Here is a 27,930-nt window from a genome sequence, read left to right as displayed (position 1 = left end):
ACCTTGGTGAGACCATTTCTGGGTTGGGGGGAATCCAGACTCTGCCAGATGGGCAGAGGTCAGGAGTCCTGCACCAGCCAGACTCTTGTGTGTCCCTTGGGGATGGTGTGTCCCTTGAGGGGGGTAGGTGTGCCCCGCGGAAGTCCTTTTGTGCCAGGCAATGGTTCAACCGCAGGGTGGTGACTCTGGGTTTGATGTTCAGCTTCAGGGGGTACACTCTCACCTGATGGGGGGTAGATGTGCTCCCAAGGAAGTCCTGGTGCGCCAGGCAGTGGTTCAGCCGCAGGGTGGTGACTCTGGGTTGGATGACCGGGTTCAGAGGGTAAACTCTGACCAGGTGGGGGATAGGTATGCCCCCCAGGAAGTCCTGGGTTGCCAGGCGGTGGTCCAGTCTGTGGGTACAGACCCTGGACTGGAGGATCAGGTGCAGGGGGTAAACCCTGACCTGAAGGGGGTGCTGTTTGCCCAATCATACCCCCTGGTGTGATTTCAAGGGGTACTCTCCCTGAGGGGGTGGTGCAGAACCCTGAGAGTAGGGGCAGGGAAGTGAGATACTCACCCCTGACCCCAGTGCAATCTAAGGGTACAGACCCTGGATTGGAAGGCCAGGTTCAGGGTGTCCCCCCTGACCTGGAGGAAGGGGCTACAGCTAACAGTGTCCCTACCATGTTGTCTTCTGGGGGGGCCACTCCAAGTTGGGGGGTGCATGACATCAGAAGGGAGGGCAGGGGGAGGGAAGCCTCACCTATGGCCCTGGTCCAACCTGAAGATACAGACCCCAGGTTGGAGGACCAGTTGCAGGTTTACATCCCTGTCCTGGTGGGAGAATTGTGCATGACTGCTTCTACAAGCACCCTGACAATTTTGGACTCTGGGGGTGCAGCTCCTTCAGGGAGCGTACAGAGCCGCAGAGGGGAGGACCAGGGTCAGGTTGTCATCCCTGACCTGGTGGAAGGGAGAGTGGTCAAAGGGTGTCAGGCACCTGGGGCTACCGCCCCCCACTCTCCACAGTCACAGTGGTTGGAGAGGCCTGAGTTCAGGCTCTTATACCTGACAGTTGTCAGGGGTCACAGTGGCTTGCTGTCCTGGTGGACAGAGTTGCTCCTGGGGGGGGGGTGCGAGAGTCACACCCCAGGGGTGGAGTGGGCAACAACACTGTGTTGGCCCTGGTGGTGCTATCTGCCCAATGGGATACATCTGTGAGCAAAGTAAAGTTAGGTGCTGCACAGATGGTATCTGTAGATGTGGAGAAAGATTCCCCATGGGTTAGCTTAGTGGGTCCTGAGAGTATGGACAGAGGGATCCAACTGGAGTCAGGAAGGTGTAGAACTGGAACATGCCCCTGCTGTTGTGGGTCTGGGTCCCTGTTCTATTGCCCGAATCAGGGAAGTACATCAAGGTATTGATTGTTTTCCCCTGGCTTTAGGCTGTTAGGGGGTCATGTTGGACTTTTGTGCTTATGTAGGGTCATCCCCAATCTTTTTGCCTCCTGTCTCCCATCTTTTCTGACCTGTTGCTGTTGGCTTTTGAACTCTGAGCACTTTACCACTGCTAACCAGTGCTAATGTGCATATGCTCTCTGTGTAAATTGTATGTTTGATTGGCTTATCCATGATTGGCACATCTGATTTACTAGTAAGTCCCTAGTAAGGTACACTAGAGGTGCCAGGGCATGTAAATCAAATGCTACTAGTGGGCCTGCAGCACTGGTTGTGCCACCCACATAAGTAGCTCTGTAATCATGTCTCAGACCTGCCACTGCAGTGTCTGTGTGTGCTGTTTTAACTGGAAATTTGACTTGGCAAGTGTACCCACTTGCCAGGCCTAAACCTTCCCTTTTCTTACATGTAAGGCACCCCTAGGGTAGGCCCTAGGTAGCCCCAAGGGCAGGGTGCAGTGTATGGTTAAGGTAGGAAATATAGTAATGTGTTTTATATGTCCTGACAGTGAAATATTGCTAAATTAGTTTTTCACTGTTGCAAGGCCTGTCCCTCTCATAGGTTAACATGGGGGCTACCTTTAAATCTGATTAAAGTGTAGATTCCCTTTGGGAGCGGATGGACATGTGGAGTTTGGGTCTCTGAGCTCACAATTTAAAAACACATCTTTTAGTAAAGTTGATTTTAAGATTGTGTGTTTGAAAATGCCACTTTTAGAAAGTGAGCATTTTCTTGCTTGTACCATTTCTGTGACTCTGCCTGTTTGTGGATTCCCAGTTTGGGTCAGTTTGACAGTTGGGCTGGTTGCACCTCACACTAGACAGTGACACAAAGGGAGATGGGGTGTAGTCTGCATTTCCTGTTGAGCCATCTGTGCTAGGAGGGAGGGGAGGAGCGGTCACTTACCACATGAAAGGGTTGTGCCTGTCCTCACACAATGCAGTCTCCGACCCCCTGGTGAGTGTCTGGGGCCTGGCCTGGACAAGGCAGGATTTCACATTCAAAAGAGACTTTAGTAGTAGGCCTACTTCAAAGGAGAAATCGGGTATAAGAATGGCACCCAAAACCACACACTTTAGAACACTTCTGGAAACAAGAGGAACCTCTACCTGGAGAAGAGATGAAGAGCTGAGGAGAAGTGCTGCCCTGCCTGTGACTGTGCTTTGTGGAGCTATCCTGCAGTTGCTGTTTCTGCCAGAGTAAGAGGGCAAAGACTGGACTTTGTGTGCCTTTGTCAGGATACTTCAATTCGATTTCCTCAGAAGCAGAAGATAACTCCTCAGTCCCGACCCGAGCTACTCACAACGAATATTAATCCTTCGTGCTGAGTACCCCGGAGGGGGAAAGGGGAATGGGATGGTAGAGAGACTGCCACAGAGATGATGAACGCCAGTACTCAGTCTGCCTCTTCACATCTAAGATTGGATACAGCACCTGCAAGAGTCACAGTCGAAATTACTAGGGACATACAACATCAGTTTTTCACTTTCTACTCTCAACACTTAATTCTCTTTAATTCTATTATTTCTTCACTCACACTGAGTTCTCTGTAGCCTTGCTTCTCTCTATAAATGATAGCTCTTCTTAAAAAAATGCTTATTACTGATTCTGGAAGAACTTCTCAACCTTTGTTAGAGATTGGTTTCATGTTGCTATATATATATATATATATAGTTTGTGATAATGCGTTCTTCAAATCAGCTGATGTTATTTAATTTCTCCTGTCTTATTGTGACTTCTGTCAATACTTGTATTTGTAAATGCTTGTTTATTAAAGTTCGTTTCTCCTTTCTTACTTCGACATTTGTTGATAACTTGTATTTGTAAATACTTGTTTATTACAGTTAGTTTCTCCTTCCTTACTTCGACATCTGTCGATAACTTGTAGTTGTAAATGCTTGTTTATTTAAGTTTGTTTCTCTTTTAAACTCTATTTTGGTTTAATGCCATTGAATTTGTAAATGCTTATTTGTTAACAGTTCGTTTCTCCTTTAAACTTGGCCTTTGTTTATAACCTTGACATTTGTAGATACTTGCTCTTTTAAAGTTCGTTTTTTCTTTGACTTTAATATCTTAAACAAGAACCTTGTAAACATAAGGTTAATTCATACATTAACTCTGTAGCATTGCCGACTTCCACGGGAACGGTCTACTATCAAACTCTTCGAATAAACCTTGACAATATTTATCCGTTTTCTGTAATATAATCTTCAAATGTAATTTTACCTCACAGGAGTTTCTGTTCTGAAGCGCGCTCTGTCTCCACACAGCTGATTCCTGTCAGACCTCAGTTGAAGTGCAAGGCTTCCAGCTGGAGAGCTCGTAACCTAGCAACCAACCGATTGCAAGACTAGAACTGTAACTAACCTTCAGGACTCACAGTGGCCATCTTGGATCTTCTCTTCTTGATTCTTCCTTTGAAATAAGCGCAAGATTACTCTGCAAACCTTCTTCCAGTTTGGGCTTTGCTCTCTCCACTGAGGATATCTCTTTGCTTTTCTCATGCACTTCTTTGATTTGACTTGGCAAGTTTGTGTGGTCTTGACAGTACTCCCCCTCAAGGAACAGTTCTCCAATTTAGGTTTGCTTGGGTAGCTTCTATGAAAGTTTCTCACTAATCTTGAAACATGTACATACTCGTGCGGCTCCCAGGATCGTTTCTCTGGACCATAACCTTTCCAATCAATTAGATAATAAAGCTGGCCATTACGGATTTTGGAATCTAAGATTTGATTGACCTCATACTCTTCTGCAGAGCTAATCTGGATAGGAATTGGAGGGGAGTTTTGACGTAAATTTGGAGGACTGTTCTTTAACAAGGAGACATGGAAAACAGGATGTATCTTTAGATGAGCTGGCAACTGCAATTTAACTGCCACTGGATTGATCATCTTGTCAACTTTGAATGGGCCTATAAATCGTGGCTGAAATTTGCGATTTCCTTTGAGACGTAAATGACGAGTGGATAACCAAACTTTGTCTCCTTTCAAATAAATGGGGCTCTCTCTTCTTTTTCTATCAGCCTGAGTCTTATATGAGTCTTTTGCTTGAATTATGTTTTTTCTAGCCCTAACTAACGTGGTCTGCAAATCCCTCAACATCTCTTCTACTGCAGGCACTGAATCATCTTCTTTACCCAACATTACATTAGGATGTCTACCATGGTTCAGATAAAAGGGGGTGAACCCAGTGGTGGAATGAACAGCATTATTGTAAGCAAATTCAGCTTTCCATATCAACTCGGGCCATTCCTTCTCTTTATCGAATAAATTGAGTCTTAAATACTGTAATAACTCTTGATTCACTCTCTCTGTTTGCCCATCGGTTTCAGGATGGTAACTTTTAGAGTAACGAGAATCAATTCCTAATCTTTTACTAAAGGCCTTCCAAAAGCGAGAAACAAATTGGGACCCCCTGTCTGAAACTAGAATTTTTGGGATACCATGGGCGCGTACTATGGCGGTCATTCTGACCCTGGCGGTCAAAGACCGCCAGGGCGGAGGACCGCGGGAGCACCGCCGACAGGCCGGCGGTGCTCCAATGGGGATTCCGACCGCAGCGGTAAAGCCGCGGTCGGACCGGCAACACTGGCGGGCTCCAGCCAGTGTACCGCCGCCCCATTGAATCCTCCAAGGCGGCGCAGCTTGCTGCGCCGCCGAGGGGATTCCGACTCCCCCTACCGCCATCCAGATCCCGGCGGTCCGACCGCCGGGATCCGGATGGCGGTAGGGGGGGGTCGCGGGGCCCCTGGGGGCCCCTGCAGTGCCCATGCCACTGGCATGGGCATTGCAGGGGCCCCCGTAAGAGGGCCCCTAAATGTATTTCACTGTCTGCTGCGCAGACAGTGAAATACGCGACGGGTGCAACTGCACCCGTCGCACAGCTTCCACTCCGCCGGCTCGATTCCGAGCCGGCTTCATCGTGGAAGCCTCTTTCCCGCTGGGCTGGCGGGCGGCCTGAAGGCGACCGCCCGCCAGCCCAACGGGAAAGTCAGAATTACCGCCGCGGTCTTTCGACCGCGGAACGGTAACCTGACGGCGGGACTTTGGCGGGCGGCCTCCGCCGCCCGCCAAGGTCAGAATGAGGGCCTATGTGTTGTGTAAACAACTTGCAACCTGTGGGGCTCGAGGGATTTCTTTCAAAGGAATGAAATGCGCCATTTTAGTGAAAGTGTCTACAAAAACTAGGATAGTGTTAAAACCTTGGCTACTAGGGAGGTCCACTATAAGATCCATAGTAACAGTATGCCAGGCATGGGGTGCAGTGGGCACAGGTCTTAACAGACCTTGTGAAGCTGTTCTATTTGATTTCCCTCTTTGACATTTGTTACAAGTTGACACATAGGGACTCATTACGACCCTGGCGGGCGGCGGAGGCCGCCCGCCAGGATGCCGCCCTCCAAAATACCGCGCCGCGGTCAAAAGACCGCGGCGGGTATTACAAGTTTTCCCCTGGGCTGGCGGGCGTTTGCTGAAAAACCGCCCGCCAGCCCAGGGGAAAACGACCTTCCCACGAGGATGCCGGCTCGTAATCGAGCCAGCGGAGTGGGAAGGGTCGACGGGTGCAGTGGCACCCGTCGCGTATTTCAGTGTCTGCAAGGCAGACACTGAAATACTTTGCGGGGCCCTCTTACGGGGGCCCCTGCTGTGCCCATGCCATTGGCATGGGCACGGCAGGGGCCCCCAGGGGCCCCGCGACCCCCCCCCTACCGCCATCCTGTTCATGGCGGCTTTCCCGCCATGAACAGGATGGCGGTAGGGGGGGTCGGAATCCTCATGGCTGCGGAGCACGCTCCGCAGCCATGGAGGATTCACACGAGCAGCGGAAAGTCAGCGGGAGACCGCTGACTTTCCGCTTCTGACCGCGGCTGAACCGCCGCGGTCAGAATGCTCGTTGGAGCACCGCCAGCCTGTTGGCGGTGCTCCCGTGGTCGGTGGCCCTGGCGGCCACCGGCCGCCAGGGTCAGAATGACCCTCATATTGTCTTATCTGAGTTTTCATTTTTGGCCACCAAAATTCTTGTTGTTTTAGATTTTGAGTCTTTTGAATTCCTTTGTGTCCAGCCAATTGATCGTCATGATAAGCCTGAAGAATTTTTTCTTGCAGCTCCACAGTCGGAACATACAGTGCACCTTTAAAGTATGGCAAACCTTCTTTGATTTCTCTTCCTTGGCCTTCTTTGGACCACTTCAGCATTCCTTTGAATGTTACGTTTTCTTGAATTTCTTTGGTTAAATTTTCATACAATATGGCAGATATGAACTTCTCTTGTGGAATAATCAATTCTTTTTCTGGAGGCTCTTTAACTGCACCGGTATCAATTCGAGATAGAGCATCTGCCTTCCCATTTACTTTTCCTGGTCTGAAAGTGATAACAAAATCAAAGTCTGCAAAATATAGGGACCAACGCAGTTGTCTAGCTGTTAGAGTTCGAGCTGATTTTAAAAACTGTAAATTTCGGTGGTCCGTTTAAACGGTCACTTTATGCTTAGCTCCCAAAATGTAATGCCTCCACTCACGAAAAGTTTCCTTGACTGCCAATAGCTCCTTAACCGCAATTGAATAATTTATCTCTGGTGGTGTTAATTTTCGAGAGAAATAGGCCACTGGATGTAATTGACCTGTATCTTTATGACGCTGGGAAAGGATACCTCCTATGGCAACATCTGCAGCATCTGCCTCCACATAATATGGCTCATCTGGATTGGGGTGGAGCAAGATTGGAGCTGAGACGAAGGAATTCTTCAAAAAATTAAAAGCATTTTCAGCTTCTTTTGTCCACTCAAACTTCACTCCTTTCTTCAACATTCGAGTAATGGGTGTAACTGTTTGATAAAAATTGGATATGAATCTTCGTTAAAAATTAGCGAACCCCAAGAAACTCTGGATCTCTTTGACAGTGCAAGGAGAAGGCCAATGTTGCACTGTCTTTATCTTGGCAGGATCCATACTAACTCCTTCTGGTGACAAAATGAATCCTAAGAACTCAACTCGTTCCACATGAAATGCACACTTCTCCAATTTTACATAGAGATGCTTTTCTAGCAACCTTGTGAGGATGGATCGAACATGGGAAATGTGCTCCTGTAGATTGTCGGAAAAGATTAAAATGTCATCTATATAAACCACGGCAATCCGGTAGAGGAATTCTCGTAATATATCATTAACGAAATGCTGGAAGGCAGCGGGAGCATTGCATAACCCATAAGGCATCACTTGATATTCAAATAATCCGTATCAAGTCCGAAAAGCGGTTTTCCATTCATCCCCTGAAGCCACTCGAATCAAATGATATGCTCCTCGCAGGTCCAATTTGGTGTAGATTCTAGCATTCTTTACTTGATCTAATAAAACTGACACTAAAGGCAGTGGGTATCGATTCTTGATGGTAACCTGATTGAGGGCTCGATAATCAATGCAAGTTCGAAGACTCCCATCCTTCTTTGGTATGAAAAATAGTGGGGATGACACTGGAGATTCAGAAGGACGAATAAAACCATTAGCAAGATATTGATCCAAATACTCCTTTAAATGTTGATGCTCTGCTTCGGTCAATGCGTATATTCTGCTACATGGCAATATCGCACCTGGCTCCAGTTCAATTTTGCAGTCGTAGGGTCGATGTGGTGGCAATTTCTCAGCCTCCTTTTCATCAAAAACGGCGACTAAATCCTCATATTCTTTTGGGATTTCTGCTGTCTTTAGTGCACAGATCATTGAAGAGTGTGATGATAAACAGGCCACTTGGGACTTGGTGGACACTTCCACTCCATCATGAAAGCAATTCTCTTTGCAGTAAGAGGAATTCATCTTGATCGTTCTTTTGCTCCAATCAATTTGTGGATTATGTTCTGTAAGCCAGGGCAGACCCAAAATGAGTTGAAATTGTGGAGCATCTATCAAATTAAAGATTATCTGCTCCTGATGTCCACCAAAACCTTGCCTCTGAATTGGTTCGGTCTCATGGGAAATGGGTCCTGAAGAAAGATTGGTTCCATCCACAGCTCTTACTACTTCCAAAGTAGATTTCTTGATAAATCGATACCCATTTTACGAGCGTATTTGATATCACAGAAGTTGCCCGTAGCTCCAGAGTCTATCATAACTGAGATCCCTTGAATTTCCTTCTCAAGGGTCTTAACTGATACTGTTTGTACCAAATGTGGCGCTGCAGTTTGTAAGGTATTCGCCGCTCGTTGATCTAAAGGAGTTGTCTTGGGTTCTGCTTTCACCAGGGCAACTCCCTCTACTGATGAAGCTGGCCTTTTCCCGACGGAAGAGCTTTGGCTTTCTTGGGACAGTTTTTAACAAAATGCCCAGATGCACCGCAATATAAACATAGTTGATTCACTCTTCTTTTCTCTTTTTCTTCCTTAGATAAAGGACCTCGGATGGAACCAATTTGCATTGGTTCTTCTATCGTTATCCCTTCTCCGGCTCTCGTATGATCATTTCTTACACGATCAATTCTCAGGGGAAATGGTCGATACTCTCTTCTCTTTTCTGCTCTTCTTTCAGTTAACCGGTGGTCAATCTGTAACACAAGATCAATTAACTCCGAAATTTCGGTGGGTCTATTTGGAACTTGTGCTAAGGCATCTTTCAATTCATCTCTCAGTCCACGATAAAATATGGCGGCTCTTTTTGACTCCGGCCAGGCAGTCTCTACAATGAGTTTATTGAAATGAGCCAGATAGGCTACTAGATCTTTATTACCTTGCCTGATTTCCAGTAGTTCATTGTCAGTGGCTTGAGCTGAAGTTCACCGATCAAATATTATCAAGAACTCTTCCTTGAAATTTTGGAAATTATATAAAACAGGATCATTTCTGGAAATTATTGGCATGGACCATGCGGCCGCATCTCCTGTCAGATAAGACAATATAAATGCCACTTTGGACTGGTCTTCGGAAAAAATGACTGGTCTACATAAAAAATGCAATGAGCATTGGGTCAGAAAAATCTGCGCCTTATTTGGATCCCCACCGAAGCGCTCGGGTTGAGCCAAAGGAATAATAGGGGAAACCGCATGAATTACTTGAGTGGATATACCTGCAGACTGTGAAGGGCTAGGGATTTGTGAAAACACAGATTCATTTGATTTAGCGGTGTTCCCTAACTCATTTATTCGCTGTTTTATTTGGACTGTTTCTTCTATGGTGTTATTTAATTGTTTCTGTAACCCTTCCAAAACGGTGGCTAATGCTTTTATATCAATTCCTTCTGCCATTCTGCTCAGGAGGAAATCTGTTTTTTCCCTAAAATTAGGGTGATGGCACTTCAATCTGTCAGGATACTTCAATTCAATTTCCTCAGAAGCAGAAGATAACTCCTCAGTCCCAACCCGAGCTATTCACAACAAATATTAATCCTTCATGCTGAGTACCCCGGAGGTGGAAAGGGGAATGGGATGGTAGAGAGACTGCCACAGAGATGATGAACGCCAGTACTCAGTCTGCCTCTTCACATCTAAGATTGGATACAGCACCTGCAAGAGTCACAGTCGCAATTACTAGGGACATACAACATCAGTTTTTCACTTTCTACTCTCAACACTTAATTCTCTTTAATTCTATTATTTCTTCACTCACCCTGAGTTCTCTGTAGCCTTGCTTCTCTCTATAAATGATAGCTCTTCTTAAAAAAATGCTTATTACTGATTCTGGAAGAACTTCTCAACCTTTGTTAGAGATTGGTTTTATGTTGATATATATATATATATATAGTTGGTGATAATGCGTTCTTCAAATCAGCTGATGTTATTTAATTTCTCCTGTCTTATTGTGACTTCTGTCAATACTTGTATTTGTAAATGCTTGTTTATTCAAGTTTGTTTCTCCTTTCTTACTTCAACATTTGTTGATAACTTGTATTTGTAAATGCTTGTTTATTACAGTTAGTTTCTCCTTCCTTACTTCGACATCTGTCGATAACTTGTAGTTGTAAATGCTTGTTTATTTAAGTTAGTTTCTCTTTTAAACTCTATTTTGGTTTATTACCATTGAATTTGTAAATGCTTATTTGTTAACAGTTCGTTTCTCCTTTAAACTTGGCCTTTGTTTATAACCTTGACATTTGTAGATACTTGCTCTTTTAAAGTTAGTTTTTTCTTTGACTTTAATATCTTAAACAAGAACCTTGTAAACATAAGGTTAATTCATACATTAACTCTGTAGCCTTGCCGACTTCCACGGGAACGGTCTACTATCAAACTCTTCGAATAAACCTTGACAATATTTATCCGTTTTCTGTAATATAATCTTCAAATGTAATTTTACCTCACAGGAGTTTCTGTTCTGAAGCGCGCTCTATCTCCACACAGCTGATTCCTGTCAGACCTCAGTTGAAGTGCAAGGCTTCCAGCTGGAGAGCTCGTAAACTAGCAACCAACCGATTGCAAGACTAGAACTGTAACTAACCTTCAGGACTCACAGCGGCCATCTTGGATCTTCTCTTCTTGATTCTTCCTTTGAAATAAGCGCAAGATTACTCTGCAAACCTTCTTCCAGTTTGGGCTTTGCTGTCTCTACTGAGGATATCTCTTTGCTTTTCTCAAACACTTCTTTGATTTGACTTGGCAAGTTTGTGTGGTCATGACAGCCTTCCATCTTGTGATGAAATCTCCAAGGGCTTGATTTAGAGCTTGCCTCCTGTTGTTTGAAGTCTCAGGGACAACAAACACTTCTCTCTGCCAGCACCTGGAGTCTCTGACAAGTGGTGCCCTATCCAGTCCCTGGGCCCTTGAAAGGAAAGCTGGTGGAAATCCAAGGAAATCGACTTCGGACCGACACCGCTGCTGAATCCCATGATGCCGCTTGCAACCGACTCTGTGATCTTCGCTGGAACGCGATGACCTTCGCAGGCCCGACGTCACTGCAGCCCTGCTGAAGTCGCTGCACAAACGCCGTGACCGACGCCGGTCGAAGTGCACGGATTCAACGGATCGCACAGACGCTGCGATCCCCGACTTCGGGCATCAACTTGTTTTCACTCTTCACCAAAGGTACTGTACTTGGGCGTCTACACTGTTGTTGGCTTGCTGGGAACGACTCTGTCACGACGCCGTGTTAACACCTCATCGAAGCATTTTGTTGAGATCCAGGAACGTGATGAAGCGAGGTAGGAGCAGAAAATGAGTTTATTTGTAGAGCAAATACAGGAGCCACCACAACGCGTGTTGTTGGCACCAAGCCAACCGCCGATCTCAGTCCCCACGAGCTCACACAAGCTCTCTGTTCCACATTCCACCACCCCGAGCCCTGTATTCCAAATTCCAACTACACAGTAAACATAACATAGCATCTCTCCCCCTTTTTATTAAAAATGGATAACAAACATAACAACACACAAAAAAACAAATATCTAACTGTTAAAATAAATATTGAACAATTCCTGAGAACACTCTGTTGTGAGCACAGAGACTAAACCAGCAATCATCACTCATCAGACCTCAACTTCCATGGTAAAAACTTTCCCCGGGAAGATCTACGCAAACACCCTTCTGTAAAATTTGTAGCTGAATTTTGAGTACTAGACCTATGCGAATTTTGGACATGTACCTTCGAATTTCCACTTTTACACCCCTCACCATAATCACACTGACCACTAGCACTTGGAGAAGGGTCCTCGGACACCTTTACAATCTTTGACATATTCCACCACCGACCATCATCAAGCATGATCGCACTTCCACACACTTTTCTCACCCTAAAAGGTTTACTGAAACTAGCACCACCTTTTTTAACAAACATACTTTTTTTTATACGTACTAAGTCTCCGGGACAAAACACCTGCAACTTAGTGGCTTTAATCGCATCGTATCTCTTCTTCATGCGTTGCTGTCCTGACTCCACATTCTCCCAACTGACCCCACCCTTCATTACACTCATTCCTTTATTTTTCAATGAACTTGCTAACCAAGATGGGAACAAGGTGGAAGTGGGTTTGCGACCTTTTAACGCTTCAAAAGGTGACACATTAGTCAAAGAATGAGGTGTGGAATGATAAACCCACAACATGGTGCTAATCGCCTCTTGGATGTCATAATTATTGTGTCTAGCCCATTTTATGCAATCCCCAACAACCCTATTCATTCTTTCAACCAAACCATTGGTTTGGGGATGATATAATGAGCTTCTCAAATGTCTAATGTCAGCTTGCTGTAAAAAGAGCTCCATTTCAGAATTAACAAATTGTACCCCATTGTCAGAAATAATGGTATTCGGGAAACCCTCGCGCACAAAAACCTCTTTAAGAAAATTGACCGCATTGGACGCTGACGGAGCAGCACAAAAATAAACCTCTGGCCATCTGCTTTGTTCCATGAGAACAAAGGCATAACGCAAATTGTGAGGAAGAAAATTAAATGGCCCAATCATATTAATACCAAGTTTAGACCAAGGTCTTTCCGGAACCTGAATAGTGTGTAAAGGCGGGGTACAAACTTTTAATCCCTTCTCAGCAGAATTGCATATGACACACCTCTTAACCACAACATCTACATCTTTATCCATAGATGGCCACCAATAACTCTCTCTTAACCTCCTTTTGGTCATAGTAGCTCCAAAATGACCTTCATGTGCTGAATTAATCAACCCAGAACGAATACCAAACGGTGGAATGCACCTCTCACCCCTCAAAATGATCTGATCTTCAATTGAGATCTCATCTGCAACCTTACAAAATGGTTGTAGCAGTAAAGGAACATTTCTTTCTTTCGGCCAACCATTAGTCACAAATTCTTTAACTTGGACTAAAATCGGATCATCCCGGACTGCTATCTCCCAATCAGTTTTGCTAAAAGCCTTGAATACTGAAAGATCCACGCTGGCAACAAAACAATCCTCTCTATCATCCTCAGAATCAAAATCATCCAAGTCCTCAATGGGTAATCTAGAGAGAAAATCAGCCCTTACAGTAAGTTTACCTGGTAAAAACTTAACCTCAACATCGTATTGCAACAATTTTGTAGTAAGTCGAGCAATGCGCGGGGTAGTGTAATTAGTTTTGTCACCACTCAAAATATAAAGCAGCGGTTTGTGATCGGTCACAATCACAAACTTCCTTCCCCAAACATAACTTCTGAACTTTTCACTTGCCCAGACACACGCCAATAACTCCTTTTCAATAACAGAGTAATTCAACTCAGCCTCTCTCAACACTCTAGAGGCATAACTGATAGTTACTTCTCCTTGTTCAGTATCTTGGACGAGAACAGCCCCCAACCCATATTTGCTGGCATCAACCATTATTTTACACGTTAACAGGGGATCGTAAGGACATACAGCTTTAGCATTGGTCATTTCATACTTCACTAAATCAAATATGTCTTGACAACTTTTGTCCCAAACAAACGCAACACTATTTTTCATCATATTAGACAAACACTTCATCTTAGAGGCATAATTAGGAATAAACCTGGAATAAAACTCGCATAAGCCCATAAAAGAGCGCAGCTCGTCCTTATTTTTAGGGGGAGGACAATTTCTAACCGCATCGACTAGACCAGGTCTTGGTTTGACACCCTCCGATGAAACAACGTGTCCCAAAAACTCAATCTTCCTCTTCCAAAATTCACACTTTTCATCTTTTACAACAACACCACTCTCCTCAAAGACTTGTAAAACTAATTTAAGTATTGCATCATGTTCTGTCAATTGCTTAGCAAAAATAAGTACATCATCCTGGAACACCAGGACCCCTTCAATATCCCTCAATAGTTGTGACATGATGCGCTGGAAAACTGAAGCTGCGGACGCAAGACCGAAAGGCATCCTGCGAAACTGAAAAGTACCAAAAGGAGTGTTGAAAGCAGTACAATGTTTAGAGTCTTCTTCAAGAACAACTTGGTGGTACGCTGAAGCCAAGTCAATCTTGGAAAACCATTCTGCACCATTGAGTTTACCCAACAAGTCGTTAATACTGGGCAACGGAAAAGAGTCGACCCATATTTCCTTATTTAGACTCCTTAAGTCAACGCATAAGCGCATTTCGCCACTGCATTTGCGAACAACCACAATGGGAGACAACCACAAACTAGACTCCACCAGTTCAATTACCCCAGCCAATTGTAATTTATCCAACTCTAATTTAAGATCCTCTCTCAAGCTGAAAGGGATTGGTCTCAATTTGTGCTTAATGGGAATGGCGCCCCGTTTGATTTTGATCCTATGTTTGAAACCCTTGATACATCCCAGTTTTTTTCCAAACACACCGGGGAATGTCTTATGCAAAATTTGCAGATTTAGACCACCACAATCTTTAACCACCATTACTTGCTCACTGGTACCCGGTCTGAGTACCATACCAAAGAGGCCTTGGTGGAACCACCCTAATATGTTAAGACCCTTTACAGCAACATACACCTTTCCCCGGATTTTGCTCCCCTTGAACTCCAAAATATCTTCAATGAAACTTTCAAGTTCTATTCTCCTACCTTCATAGGAGACAGGAGCTCTGTCAGGTGGAAATAATTTCCTAGCACCCCACGTATTCTTAAATAAGTCTGATGTCACCATGGTGATACGTGCACCGGAATCAACAAACAAATGAAGAATCTTGCCACCCACAGCAATGTCCACATAGGGGTCAACACACTCTTCAGGATTACCTGAAACAGCGAGTTCATCCGTGACCACAACAATCATATCACGGAACTGACTTTCGAAACTTTGTTCTGATACTTCACTGGCTTCACACACACTGTTAACTTTGACATTCTTGCTCACACTACTCTGACACACCTTAGCGAAGTGGCCTATACGACCACATTTATGACACACAATGCTCTTGGCTGGACAACCTTTAGAGTCTTTTGCATGTGGAAAATTCCCACATCTAAAGCAAATATTCGTTAGTTTGAAAAATTGATTGTTCACAGATTTATGTTCTTTGCGCGCAGAGACAACATTGATATTGACTTTCTCTTCTTCCTTGCGTTGAGCTGATAGTTCTTTAAGAGATGCTTGAGCCAATTCAATACTCTTAGCTTGCTTAATCACATCTTCGAGTGAAGGGTCCCCCATTGTAAATAGTCTTTGCTGGATGTGTTTGTCAACACAATGTCCTATCAGCTGGTCCCTGACAAGTTGATCTCGAAATGTGCCAAACTGACATTGTGCACATAATTTACGAAGTGCACTGACAAATGCATCAATGGATTCATTTTGTAACTGGGCCCTCTTGAAAAATTTGTGTCGTAAAACAACGATGCTTGGCTGTTTATCAAATCTCAGAACCAGTTTTTTTACTGTTTCTTGATATTCATCCAATTCTTTGCCTTCTGTAACCTCGATATCTGGGAAATGTTTCAGAATTTCACGGCCTTCAAAACCTAGAGAGTGTAACAACAAAAACTTTTTCCTCTCAGGTCTATAACGTGAGGCCCTAATTGCCCCTAAATAAGTTTCAAAAGCGTCAAACCACTGAGACCATGACACAGCTGGTTCTCCAGGTGTTTCCAAGAATGGCGGGGGAGCAATAACAGATTGCATAATGGAAGACAAATAGACCTTTAATGTTTGAAGAATAAAACGTGGTGAATAAGAACCAGTCAATCCTAAAAATATGGTTGATTTTAGATAATGAGTAGTGAAAAGGAAACAGACAATTCCTGTCTAACCGCACCACACCTCTTAAAGAACAAGCCGAAAGATAATGTAAAAATATCAAGTTAATATTAAGCCGTCACAACTTTCATAAGGTCAAATTTGCCGTTTTTTAAAGCCTTGTATTTAAAAAAAAAAAACTTCAACAGCAAACGTGAAAATCCTCCGGCAAAGAAAACAGTCCGTTGCCTAGCAATCGTTCCGCAGACGAAGGCTCTTCCGAGTGAGCTTTCCGGTTGCTAAGAAACAAAGTAAACATGAATCTTCTGATCGGCAAATAGACGGACGCGCGCACACCCTGCTCACGCGCTCGTTGGTCGTAGTGCCGGCTCGTGCAAGTTTGTAGTAAGGCATACACGCCAGCGTAATAAAAAAACAAGGAAATACGACCTTCAAGACCACCGATTGTAGGATCGCGGCTTGCTGAAAGAGAACGTCTTCAGCTTTGTAGACGGAAACAGGAAGGTACGCTGAAGGCTCGCGCAGGTTCCGCAGTGGCTCCAGAAGTACGAACCCCTCGTCGCCAAAGTTATGTTGAGATCCAGGAACGTGATGAAGCGAGGAAAGAGCAGAAAATTAATTTATTTGTAGAGCAAATACAGGAGCCACCACAACGCGTGTTGTTGGCACCAAGCCAACCGCCGATCTCAGTCCCCACGAGCTCACACAAGCTCTCTGTTCCACATTCCACCACCCCGAGCTCTGTATTCCAAATTCCAACTACACAGTAAACATAACACATTTTGTGTTTCTAAGCGCTATTTTTGAGATTAATCTTTAAAAATTCATAACTTGACTTGTGTGTGTCGGATTTGTGTCATTTTGGTCTTGTTTCGTTTATATAAATATTTCCTATTTTTCTAAACCAGTGTTGTGTCATTTTGTAGTGTTTTCATTGAGTTACTGTGTGTGTTGGTACCAATACTCTACACCTAGCACTCTGAGGTTAAGCCTACTGCTCTGCCAAGCTACCAGCGGGGTAAGCAGGAGTTAGCTGAGGGTGATTCTCTTTTACTCTGACTAGAGTGAGGGTCCCTGCTTGAACAAGGGGTAACCAGACTGTCAACCAAAGACCCCATTTCTAACAGTGGCCTAGAATAAATAAACGTATGGAGGATGTGGTTGTGAAGTGTTGTATGTGTTCTTGAAATGGCAAGAGGTTGAAGTGTAGTGAACTGTTCAGAGAACGTTTGGGATAAAGTCGGCATTGGTTTCTTTGGGGTCGTTTCACATTTTATCACACATTCTATCATAGAATGTGGAGTCGGGATCTCAAGTATATGTGACAGTTTAAAAGGACTGCAGGAGTGGTGTGGATACTGTTTGACTCCCTCTTCAATTCAATCCATTTTGCCAAAGTTCTACTAATTCTCCAGATTGTCTTGTGTATTTTGTACCACAATGGTATGTAATTGTCTACTATTGATGAAGACTGCAATACTTCAAGAAGATGCCTTTCCTTACATGTATCTAATGCCATGCACTGTTTCGCTAAAAGTTTGTATTTTTACAAGTTGCACCATTGAACGCAGCATAGTCAGGTGATTTTTTTTAATGCTATAATTTATATAAAAGATTGAATTTTGGGATGCCTTGTTTTCTTTTAAAATATTTCTTTACATAATCCAATTCAAACAAGTATCTTTCGTACATGCAGGAGGGAATTAACACATTCATAATTGGTTGAACTCTAAGTCCTCTGGCCTGCTTGTTCATGCACAATAGAAACTGAGCTGTACTGAATTTGTTATAGTTAAACCAGCTTCATCCACTGGTAGGGCCTTATTATGAATCAGGCATAATTAAATGAATAGATGCTTTCATGCACAAATTTCATTCCAGCTGATTATTAGTTGTGAGGATTTTTCCACATCCGGTTTTCCAGGTGTGGTAAAAATTGGCCCATTTTTTAGGTGGTAAAATAATCTGGAAAAATTGCATGCAGTTTTGGTTGCAGTAGTAGTGAAGTCTCACTTCTTTTTTTTTTCTAAACTAAGATGGCCAAAGGTTTGCCTTGGCAGTGAAAGTGTTCCTTGATGAGCTCCAAGACATGGGGGGTGATCTATAGTTTGGTGGAGAGGTTCTGTAAAAAATGTGGTTGTTGTTTGACTGGGGTGTGAGCCCTGGTCAAGAAGCAACCAAAAATCTTGTCAGGGTGAGGCATAAGCAACCATAAATGAACCTGTACTCAAGCCCTGGTAGCTTGGTCCAAAGCAGTCAGGCTTATCTTAGAGGCAATGTGTAAAGTATTCGTGCAACACTTCCAACAGTAATACCATAAAGACACCACACAAAAAGGTTCCCACACCAGTGTAGAAAAATTATACTTTTTTAAAAATAAATAAAACAAGACCAAAATGACAACTATCCAATAAATAGTACGGGAGATACGTGATTTTAAAGATTTTAGTGGAACTAGCACTAAAAGTAACAAAGCACCAACCATGGATGTCTGGTTGTGATGGTGTAGGAAAGTAGCATCTTGCCTGACATGTTACCCCCATTTTTACTTATATATATGTTTTGTTTTTGCCTGTGTCACTGGGATCCTGCTAGCCAGGACCCCAGTGCTCATAAAGTGTGCCCTGTATGTGGTCCCTGTGTGGTGCCTAACTGTATCACTGAAGCTCTGCTAACCAGAACCTCAGTGTTTATGCTCTCTCTGCTTTTAAAATTGTCACTGCAGGCTAGTGACTAATTTTACCAATTCTCATTGGCACACTGGAACACCCTGGTACCTAGCTACCCAGGGTATTGGGGTTCCAGGAGATCACTATGGGCTGCAGCATTTCTTTTGCCACCCATAGGGAGCTCAGACAGTTCTTACACAGGACTGCCACTGCAGCCTGAGTGAAATAACATCCACGTTATTTCACAGCCATTTTACACTGCACTTAAGTAACTTAAAAGTCACCTATATGTCTAACCCTCACTTAGTGAAGGTTAGGTGCAAAGTTACTTAGTGTGAGGGCACCCTGGCACTAGCCAAGGTACCCCCACATTGTTCAGGGCAAATTCCCTGGACTTTGTGAGTGCGGGGACACCATTACACGCGCGAACTACATATAGGTCAATACCTATGTGTAGAGTCACAATGGTAACTCCGAACATGGCCATGGAACATGTCTAGGATCATGGAATTGTCACCCCAATACCATTCTCGTATTGGGGGGACAATTCTATGCATCCCCGGGGCTCCAGCATAGAGCCTGGGTATTGCCAAACTAACTCTCTGGGGTTTTCTCTGAAGCTACTGCTGCTGCCAAGCCTCAGACAGGTTTCTGCCCCCTTGGGGCCTGGGCAGCCCAGTCCCAGGGAGGCAGAACAAAGGATTTCCTCTGAGAGATGGTGTTACACCCTCTCCCTTTGGAAATAGGTGTTAAGGGCCTGAGAGGAGTAGCCTCTCCTGGCCTCTGGAAATGCTTTGAAGGGCACAGATGGTGCCATCCTTGCATAAGCCAGTCTACACCGGTTCAGGGATCCCCCCAGACCTGCTCTGGTGCAAAACTGGACAAAGGAAAGGGGAGTGACCAGTCCCCTGACCAGCACTTCTTCAGGGGAGGTGCCCAGAGCTCCTCCTGTGTGTCCCAGACCTCTGCCATCTTGAATGCAGAGGTGTGAGGGCACAATTGAGACCTCTGAGTTACCAGTGCTAGCAGGTGACGTCAGAGACCCCTCTGATAGGTGCTTACCTCTCTCTGTAGCCAATCCTCCTCTGAGGGCTATTTAGGGTCTCTCCTGTGGGTTTCTCATCAGATAACGAATGCAAGAGCTCACCAGAGTTCCTCTGCACTTCTCTCTTCGACTTCTGCCAAGGATCGACCGCTGACTGCTCCAGGACGCCTGCGAAACTGCAACAAAGTAGCAAGAAGACTACCAGCAACATTGTAGCGCCTCATCCTGCCAGCTTTCTCAACTGTTTCCTGGTGGTGCATGCTCTGAGGGCTGACTGCCTTCACCGTGCTCTGGAAGCCAAGAAGAAATCTCCTGTGGGTCGACGGAATCTGCCCCCTGCCAACGCAGGCACCAAACTTCTGCATCACTGGTCCTCTGGATCCACTCTCATCCTGACGAGCGTGGTCCCTGGAACACAGGAACTGGGTCCAAGTGTCCACGACAGTCCAGTGGCCCTTCTGTCCAAATTTGGTGGAGGTAAGTCCTTGCCTCCCCACGCCAGACAGTAATCCTATGCACTGTCTGAACTGCAGCTGCTCGGGCTTCTGTGCACTTTTGCAAGACTTCCTTCATGCACAGCACAGCCCAGGTCCCCAGCACTCCATCCTGCATTGCTCAACTCACTGTGTTGGACTCCGACTTCGTGGGACCCTCTTTTGTTGTGCTGAGATGACCGCCGTGCTCAGATTTTCTGAACACCTGTTCAGGTGCTTCTGCGGGTGCTGCCTGCTTCTGCATGGGCTCTCTGTGTTGCTGAGTGCCCCCCTCTGTATCCTCCTCCAAGGGGCGACCTCCTGGTCCTTCCTGGGTCCTGGCAGCACCCAAAATCTACAACCATGACTCTTGTAGCTAACAAAGCTTGTTTATGGCCTTTCTGTGTGGAATCAACTCTACACCCTCCAGCACGCGTGACATCTTATGACCAAAGGAAAAGTTCCTGGCACCATCCGTTGTTGCAGAATCTTTGGCTTCTTCCGCCCGGAGGCAGCCCTTTTGCACCTTCATTCGGGGTTTAGTGGGCTCCTGCCCCCCCGGACACTTGTGTGACTCTTGGACTTGGTCTCCTTCCTTTACAGGTCCTCAGGTCCAGGAATCCGTCTCCAGTGCTTTGCAGTCAGTTGTTGTCTTTGCAGAATCCCCTATCTCGGCTCTACTGTCTTTCTGGGGTAGTAGGGTCACTTTTCAGGGTCTTGGGTGGGGTATTGTGGACACCCATAGTGTTTTCTTACACTCCCAGGGAACTTCTACACACTACACTAGGCCTGGGGCCCATTTGTGGTTCGCATTCCACTTTTGGAGTATATGGTTTGTGCTGCCCCTAGGCCTACTGACCGTGATGGAGCATGGGTTGGCAACAGTGACCTACTTACACCCACTGAACAGAGTACCTAAAATCCTGGTTTGCAGTGTACTGTGAGGATCTGCTTTGAAGATGCGTTGTGCAGCTGAAGTCATGCTTCAGTTTCATGGTGTGTCAAGGGTGCAATGTGAGGTCCTGCATCATCATCAAGGATGTTATAGACAAGGGCTTGCGATGTGAAGTCTGGTGTTAAGGATGAATCACACAGTCGAAGTGATGCATCAGTTCCACGGAGCTGCAAGGTTGCAATGCAGAGTCCTGTTTTTGCAATTGAGGCTGCTGTCAATGAGGAATGCAAGGACTTGCGGCAAGGATGTATTACATAGGAGCAGTTCAAGAGGCTGTGGAGGCGATGCAGATCCTTGCAACAGGTCCAATCCATGCAGCAGTGGCATCCATGGGTTCTGTTTGGGGTTGCTCTGCACAGCAGAGGAGATGCATCAGTTCCACTGTATCCACAGAGGGTGTCACGGGACCTTCAGCCCACTTCCAATGTTCCAAGCACTACTTGGCAGGGTAGACTCAAAGATGGCAAAGTCCAGGTCCTGGGGTCCAGCTTGTTTTAGCCTTCTTTCCATGAGGCCATCTAGCCCTTGGAGTCACTCTGGTGGTCCTGGGCTCACCAGCTGCAGGTCTAGTCCTTCTACTTGAGTCAAATGGGCAACAGGCAGCAATCCTCAGGGCAGTAGTACAGCCGAGTGGTAGTTCCTTTAGCAGCACAGCAGCCCTCCTTCCTGGCAAAGTGTCTACAGGTCCAAAAGAATACTAAAGCATTAGTGTCTGAGGTCCATAAGTTAGGATTTTTCATTACAATTCCAAAAACACCAAACATTAAATAATTACCTGTTCCCAATTGAAAGTTAACGTTCATTAAACGTAATAAGGAAACTCCAATGTTATCCTATGGCAGAGGTCTTGATGTAGTGAAAAAAAACTTTAAGAATTTTTCACTATCAGGTGTACATTCCAACTTTTTAAATATATGGCACCTTGCTCTCTGGGCAGCAAGCAGCCTGACCTAGGGGCGACTTACATGTATTAAAAAGGAAGGTTTGTGCCTGGCAAAGAGTTTATTTTACCAGGTCAAAATGGGGGTTTAAAACAGCTTAATTAGTCTGTAATGGCATGCTTGAGACATTTTAAAGTGCTACTTAAGAGGGTGGCACAATCAGTGCTGCAGGCCCACTAGTAGCATTTAACTTACAGGCCCTGGGCAAAGATAGTGCCATGCTAATAGGGATGTACAGGTAAATTAACTGTGCCAACTGGGCATAAGCCAGTTCTGCCATGTTGTAAGGAGGGACCACAAACACTTTAGCACTGGTTTAGCAGTGATAAAGTGTGCCGAGTCCTAAAACCAGCAGAATCAAAGTCAGCGCATAGGAGGTTTGAAGACAAACTGTGATGGGTAAAACCACACCAAGGTTGCTAGTTCTAACAGGTACACTCTCTGCTAAACTGATTGTCACCACCAGGTAAATCCTGGCAGTGGGGATGAGTAAATAAAATATAATGACCCCCTGCACCATGGGTGACGTCTCCCATAGTGTGGGGGCCTTAGGCTTACTTTTTTCCAATAACCAGACTCCTGCTTAGAAAGTTTGTTTTCAGAAAAAGTAAAACATTTTAAATGTGTGATAGGAAGCCATCATGTTTGACAGAGGCATGCTTCAAACTTTTATAACATTGACAGCAGCTGCTGTCAATGTTTACAGTTGTCAGCATGGTGGGTTGACAAATCTAAATTTGGTGGCGGCCACAAACTCTAAATAAGCACTATGGTATCATGTTGCAATCCCACCACACTAAACCTTTTACTTCCCACCCTTACCTCTCCATCTCAAGAACAAATATCTTACATACTGCCCCTATCTCCTACATCTGGCACCTTGGATTAAAATAAATAAAAGTAAACATAGTACTGGAGCTTTTCACCATCCTCTCAAAAAATGTCAAATTAATCATTCTTAATTTTCATCTTTCTCCATGAATAAAGGAGACCAATCCACAATAAAGCAAATATAGCTTCTACTCACAATTCAATCTTAAACACCTCAAATAAGAAGCTTGGTTCTCAAATCACAAGCGGATGAAGTATATCCTCTATATGTTGCATTTCTGTCTTATGAAATAACCTATGAACTGGAGGATTTGGGGCCGTATTGACAAATAAAATACATTTACTTACAATTGTAGATTTTCAAATCAGCGGTCTGATTTAAAAAAATTTAAATACCCTACAATTTGCAAAATGTTGCTCAACATTGAAGATATTCTGAAATGTTTTTATCAATGACCCCAATGAGATTAGGTAAAATGGAGTAATGCTCCAATTTAAAAGAATCCTTACTTACCATACCACATATGCCAGCACAATGGCTAACAGAACCTGATTACTGAGTAAAATTCATACATATTTTAATATTTTCACTGCAGGGATAGTGAAAATCCTCACAACTTGAGCATTTAGTGTTTAAATGTGGTAAAGATTGATCCTGTATTGTTCCCAAGGTTTTTCGTTCATAGAGGCTTAAAAATGGACTGGAAGTACCTCTTCACCCATTCTTTTTACTTATACATTTTTGGAAAGTCCAATGAAGCACACTAAGGCAAGGTTTAAGACCAAAACCACGTACAACAACCCGCATCTCTTTGTGGTCAATTGCAGTTCTCCAAAAAGTATGCAGTTTTTTTTCAAAATTTCATAATGACTCCACTTTGATTGGAATGTGCTCCATTTGTGTGTTGTATATATAAACAACAATCATTTTCCATTAGCAATTGTAACAACTCCTACTTTTTCCAGAAGAATTTTTAGTTAAAAAAACACCACCTTCTTCACCTCATTTCTGGAAAAAAAATCACAATTAATGTATATATTCATGCTTTGTTATTTCGAAAGCATGAACCAAGCTGTCTAGCAATGCAGTGCTGTAAAAGGGATGAGGGAGAGGCCAGGAGGAGAAGATAAACATGGTGAGATATCAGCCTATCAGAGGTAAAGGTTATTGAAGAGAATAATTTTGAGTTTCTTCATGATTTGTTGGAGAGTTGGTTTTGTTCTGATGTCAGAAGGGATGTTCCAGATCCTGTGCAGTATAGGCTCAAAATGTGTCCTAGAGGGCATGTTTTCTTGATTTCTGCTTCCTGCAGTGTTTAGTTTCTAATCTGGTGATGTTAAAGTTCCTCATCTAGCATTGACCTTCAAATATTTTAGTTTGTTTGCTAGGAATACTGGAGTCTTTACATACAGGGCCTTGTAAGTGATGCTGCTAGCTTGAAGATGATCCGTGTTTGCAGAAGAATCAATGTTGATCTTTCAGTGAAAGTTTGAGGTGGTTTGATTTCCTTAACCAACTGAGGAGTCAAACTGTTGTATAATGGGAGCCTTTCATGGGAGGGGCGTGATCTCTTGGATGCTGCTGAGCAAGGAGCTGTTTCCCATTGTGCAAGACAGGACCAGAGCTTGAACTCTTGTTCTGAGGTTTTCTGCTGGATCCTAGGAGAAACATTTTCTTTTTTTTCAGGAGAGTCAGTTGGAAACAAGCTATTTTGATCTTCTTGGCAATGTGTTCTTTGAGTGAGAAGATGAGTACCATCAAGAGTCTAGCATGCCTTTTAACTCTGTTCTCAACCAAAGCAAAGATATGAGCCTCAGTGCTCACCCTGCATGGTACAGATCCCTTGAACTAATGTAAATCATTAACAGAGAGCCAGAATCTACCATCGAGCTGCTAGGAAAGACCAGTCAGTAGATTGTTAAGCCCTGATAACTAGAGAGATCAGCAAAAAATGTCAAAATATGTTGAACAAGTCTGCAAAGATCTAATACCAGCAAACAGATATATAGCAAAGACTAATAGTTTGAGACAAATTATGATCTCTGGATGCCACCATGAGTAGTTCACTGAGAGAGTAAGCTAGACATTTTAGAGAAGGCTATATGTAAAGGATAGTAATGTCCCATCAGATTGATTAAAAATCAGTTTTTAGCAGCAACTACAGCAACTAGCATGCATAAATCAACTGACTCTTCTCTTTGTTCATTTTTACATTCATACCATTTTGTCTTCAAAGTTTTTTCTCAGTAATTTTTTTGCTGAAGGTCATATTTTCACAATATTTCAAGACATAACCTTCAACTACTACTTTAGGGTAATCTGGAAGCAAATCGTAGCAAATATGTATTTTGGAGACCCAGTTTGTGGGAAAATCTAGTCATCTATTCAAGTGTATTTAAACGTTTAGAGGGATTCCAGTATGAGAAAGACAACGAATGAAGAATGTATTGGCAACAGTCAGTTGTGAATAATTATAAAGCTCCATATTCATCTATCTTAAAACTCTAATTTAGGAATCTAGGCAATAAACAATAAGACTTTCTGTGCTGTTTGTTTCAAATGGTGCCTTTAATCTGAGCCACACTTGGTCACTTTGTCTGTACATGAGCCAACCCATCTACTCACTGCCTTTTGAACCACTACAATACATCTGTTTTAATTGTTATGGCTATTAAACCAATAACTACAATAAATATAAATATCTCATTAATCATGAAACATTCCAAAATTAAACTAACACAGTGTCATTACTTGTTTGAATTATCAAGCTCAATAATATTGCTTTATACAAATAGAGATTATTAACTCTTCCTAACAATCACCTTGTTGGTGACACCTATTCTTCATTTTAGTTGGAAAAGTGCATCTTTTCTTGATGTTATAAAGCATGCACCCCATTGGCACCTAAGGTAAGGTTCTCTCACTGTCTGTCACAACACCAATAAAGGACCACAATCAGATGGAGCAATGATTTAAGGGTTCCCATGTTATCACTTTTCCCTCATGAATAAAAATTCACATCAAGTCTTTAGACAACTAAATTCAAAGACCTATGGCATATGCGTTCAGGTGTGTAAAGTGGTTTACATATGTGATATAAACAATACAGTGCTGTATCAGTAGTGCTTGTGGCATAAGGTGAAACATTTTAGTTTTTCTAGTTTTCCTGAGGTTTAGTTAAAAAGTGTTATTGCTCAACCTCTCACCCTCCCTCAACACTGTCAACCATTCCACTCTCATCCAAACCATGAAGTCTTCAGTAAGATTCACTAACAACATGTCTCCCTGGTTCTATTCCTACCTCTCCAACTGACACCAGTTCATGGATATGGAAAACCTCAGGCCCCAGATGAACCATATCAACTTTGGAGAATTCCAGGGTTCCATCCTTTAATTGTCATCGTCATCCTTGACAGTGATCTCTTTGGGACTTAGGTCATTCACAATACTATAAAACATCCCTAATATGCAGATGGGACACATTGCAATTTATAGACTTGACCTCTCCTAACCTCAGTGCTTCAAATACAGTCTTCACCTCACACAGACCCAGATGCCTATCACCGTCCTGAACCTCAAATCCACAAAAACAGAATTCCTGCTAAAAGGAACAACTAGTCAAATTCTGGCTCAACATTAATCTGGACTAATTCAAACCTCAGCCGTCACTCAGATTCAACCTTAACACTGACCTTGCCCTAACACCTTGCCAAGGAAACCAAGATGATGTGATATCAGCTCTCTCTGTTAATAAAGATGTCCCCTCCCTCCCAGACCACAACTTCAAAACAACTTATAAAGCTTTTACACACATGCATGTGGGTGGTGCCAACACCCAACATTTTAACCGCTGCCCTTCCCATGGCAACCAACAAGTCACATTGCACCTCCTAAAAGGCCTTACTAGATATGCCCTTCTTATCCCCACCATGAAGGAACTATACTGGCTCCCCTGGCTGGCCTACACAATCTTCAAAATCACCTGCATCATCTACAAATCCATCATGATCATGACCTCCACCAATATTGGGACATGTTCACTATGTCCAGTAGATCTTAGGCACACCAAGAGCCTGGGCACCATTTCCTCCTAAAAATATGTACTCTACTCCATGACACAGTAACAATCCACTATCCTTCTCACACCCTACCAAACTAACCGTCCAAAAAGTTGTACAGAGGTTGCTCCCTCGGGGTACTTCTGTGCTTTATTAATTTTAACTGCATACAGAGTGACTTGACTAATGAATGGATGTAGGATTCAAAATACTCAAAAGAGGATTATTCTTGTATCCTCAGAGCTGGTAAATAAGCTATTTTATTTTGTAAATAAGGTGGAAGAACTTTGGAGTTTTTTGGAGTTACTTTGATAGCGGGCATGCTTTATAGACTTTATGGACTGGAAGTCATGTCACAGTTGTTTTACTGCTCCTAATGATATATGCTTACATGTAAGTGCAAATTGCAATTGGTTTAAGCAGCTAAATGATAGAAAATAAAGCAACATTTACTCAAAGGGAACAGGTAAAAACTAAAATAGTGAGAAGCTTACCTGAGTTTAATTTCTCCAACTATGGCCCTCATTACAACCCTGGCGGTCGGTTATAAAGCAGTGGTAATACCACCAACAGGCTGGCAGTAAAAACAATTTAATTATGACCACGGCGGAAACCGCCAACACAGGCAGCCACTTTAACACTCCGAACGCCACGATGGTAGCAACAAACACCGTGGTGGTAACCGGCAACAGCCAGGTGGAAGACAATGTACCGCCCACAGCATTACAATATCCGCCAGCTTTTCCGGGGCGGTACCAACGCCATCAAAAGGACGGCGGAAACAGTAGTCTGAAGGGAAATGACTCACCTCTCTACACTCAAGGAAGAACCACGATGCCATAGAGCCCGAACTGCACATTTTTCCAATGCTGGTGTACCTCCTCATACACTAGGAACACGAACGCCGGCAAAGACGACCACGGTGAGTACTGCACCGAGCACACAAGGGAGG

This window comes from Pleurodeles waltl, chromosome 4_1, assembly GCF_031143425.1.
Source record: "Pleurodeles waltl isolate 20211129_DDA chromosome 4_1, aPleWal1.hap1.20221129, whole genome shotgun sequence".
Classification (NCBI taxonomy): domain Eukaryota; kingdom Metazoa; phylum Chordata; class Amphibia; order Caudata; family Salamandridae; genus Pleurodeles; species Pleurodeles waltl.
The sequence above is the reverse complement of the archived record's forward strand: the minus strand, read 5'-3'. Positions refer to the sequence as shown.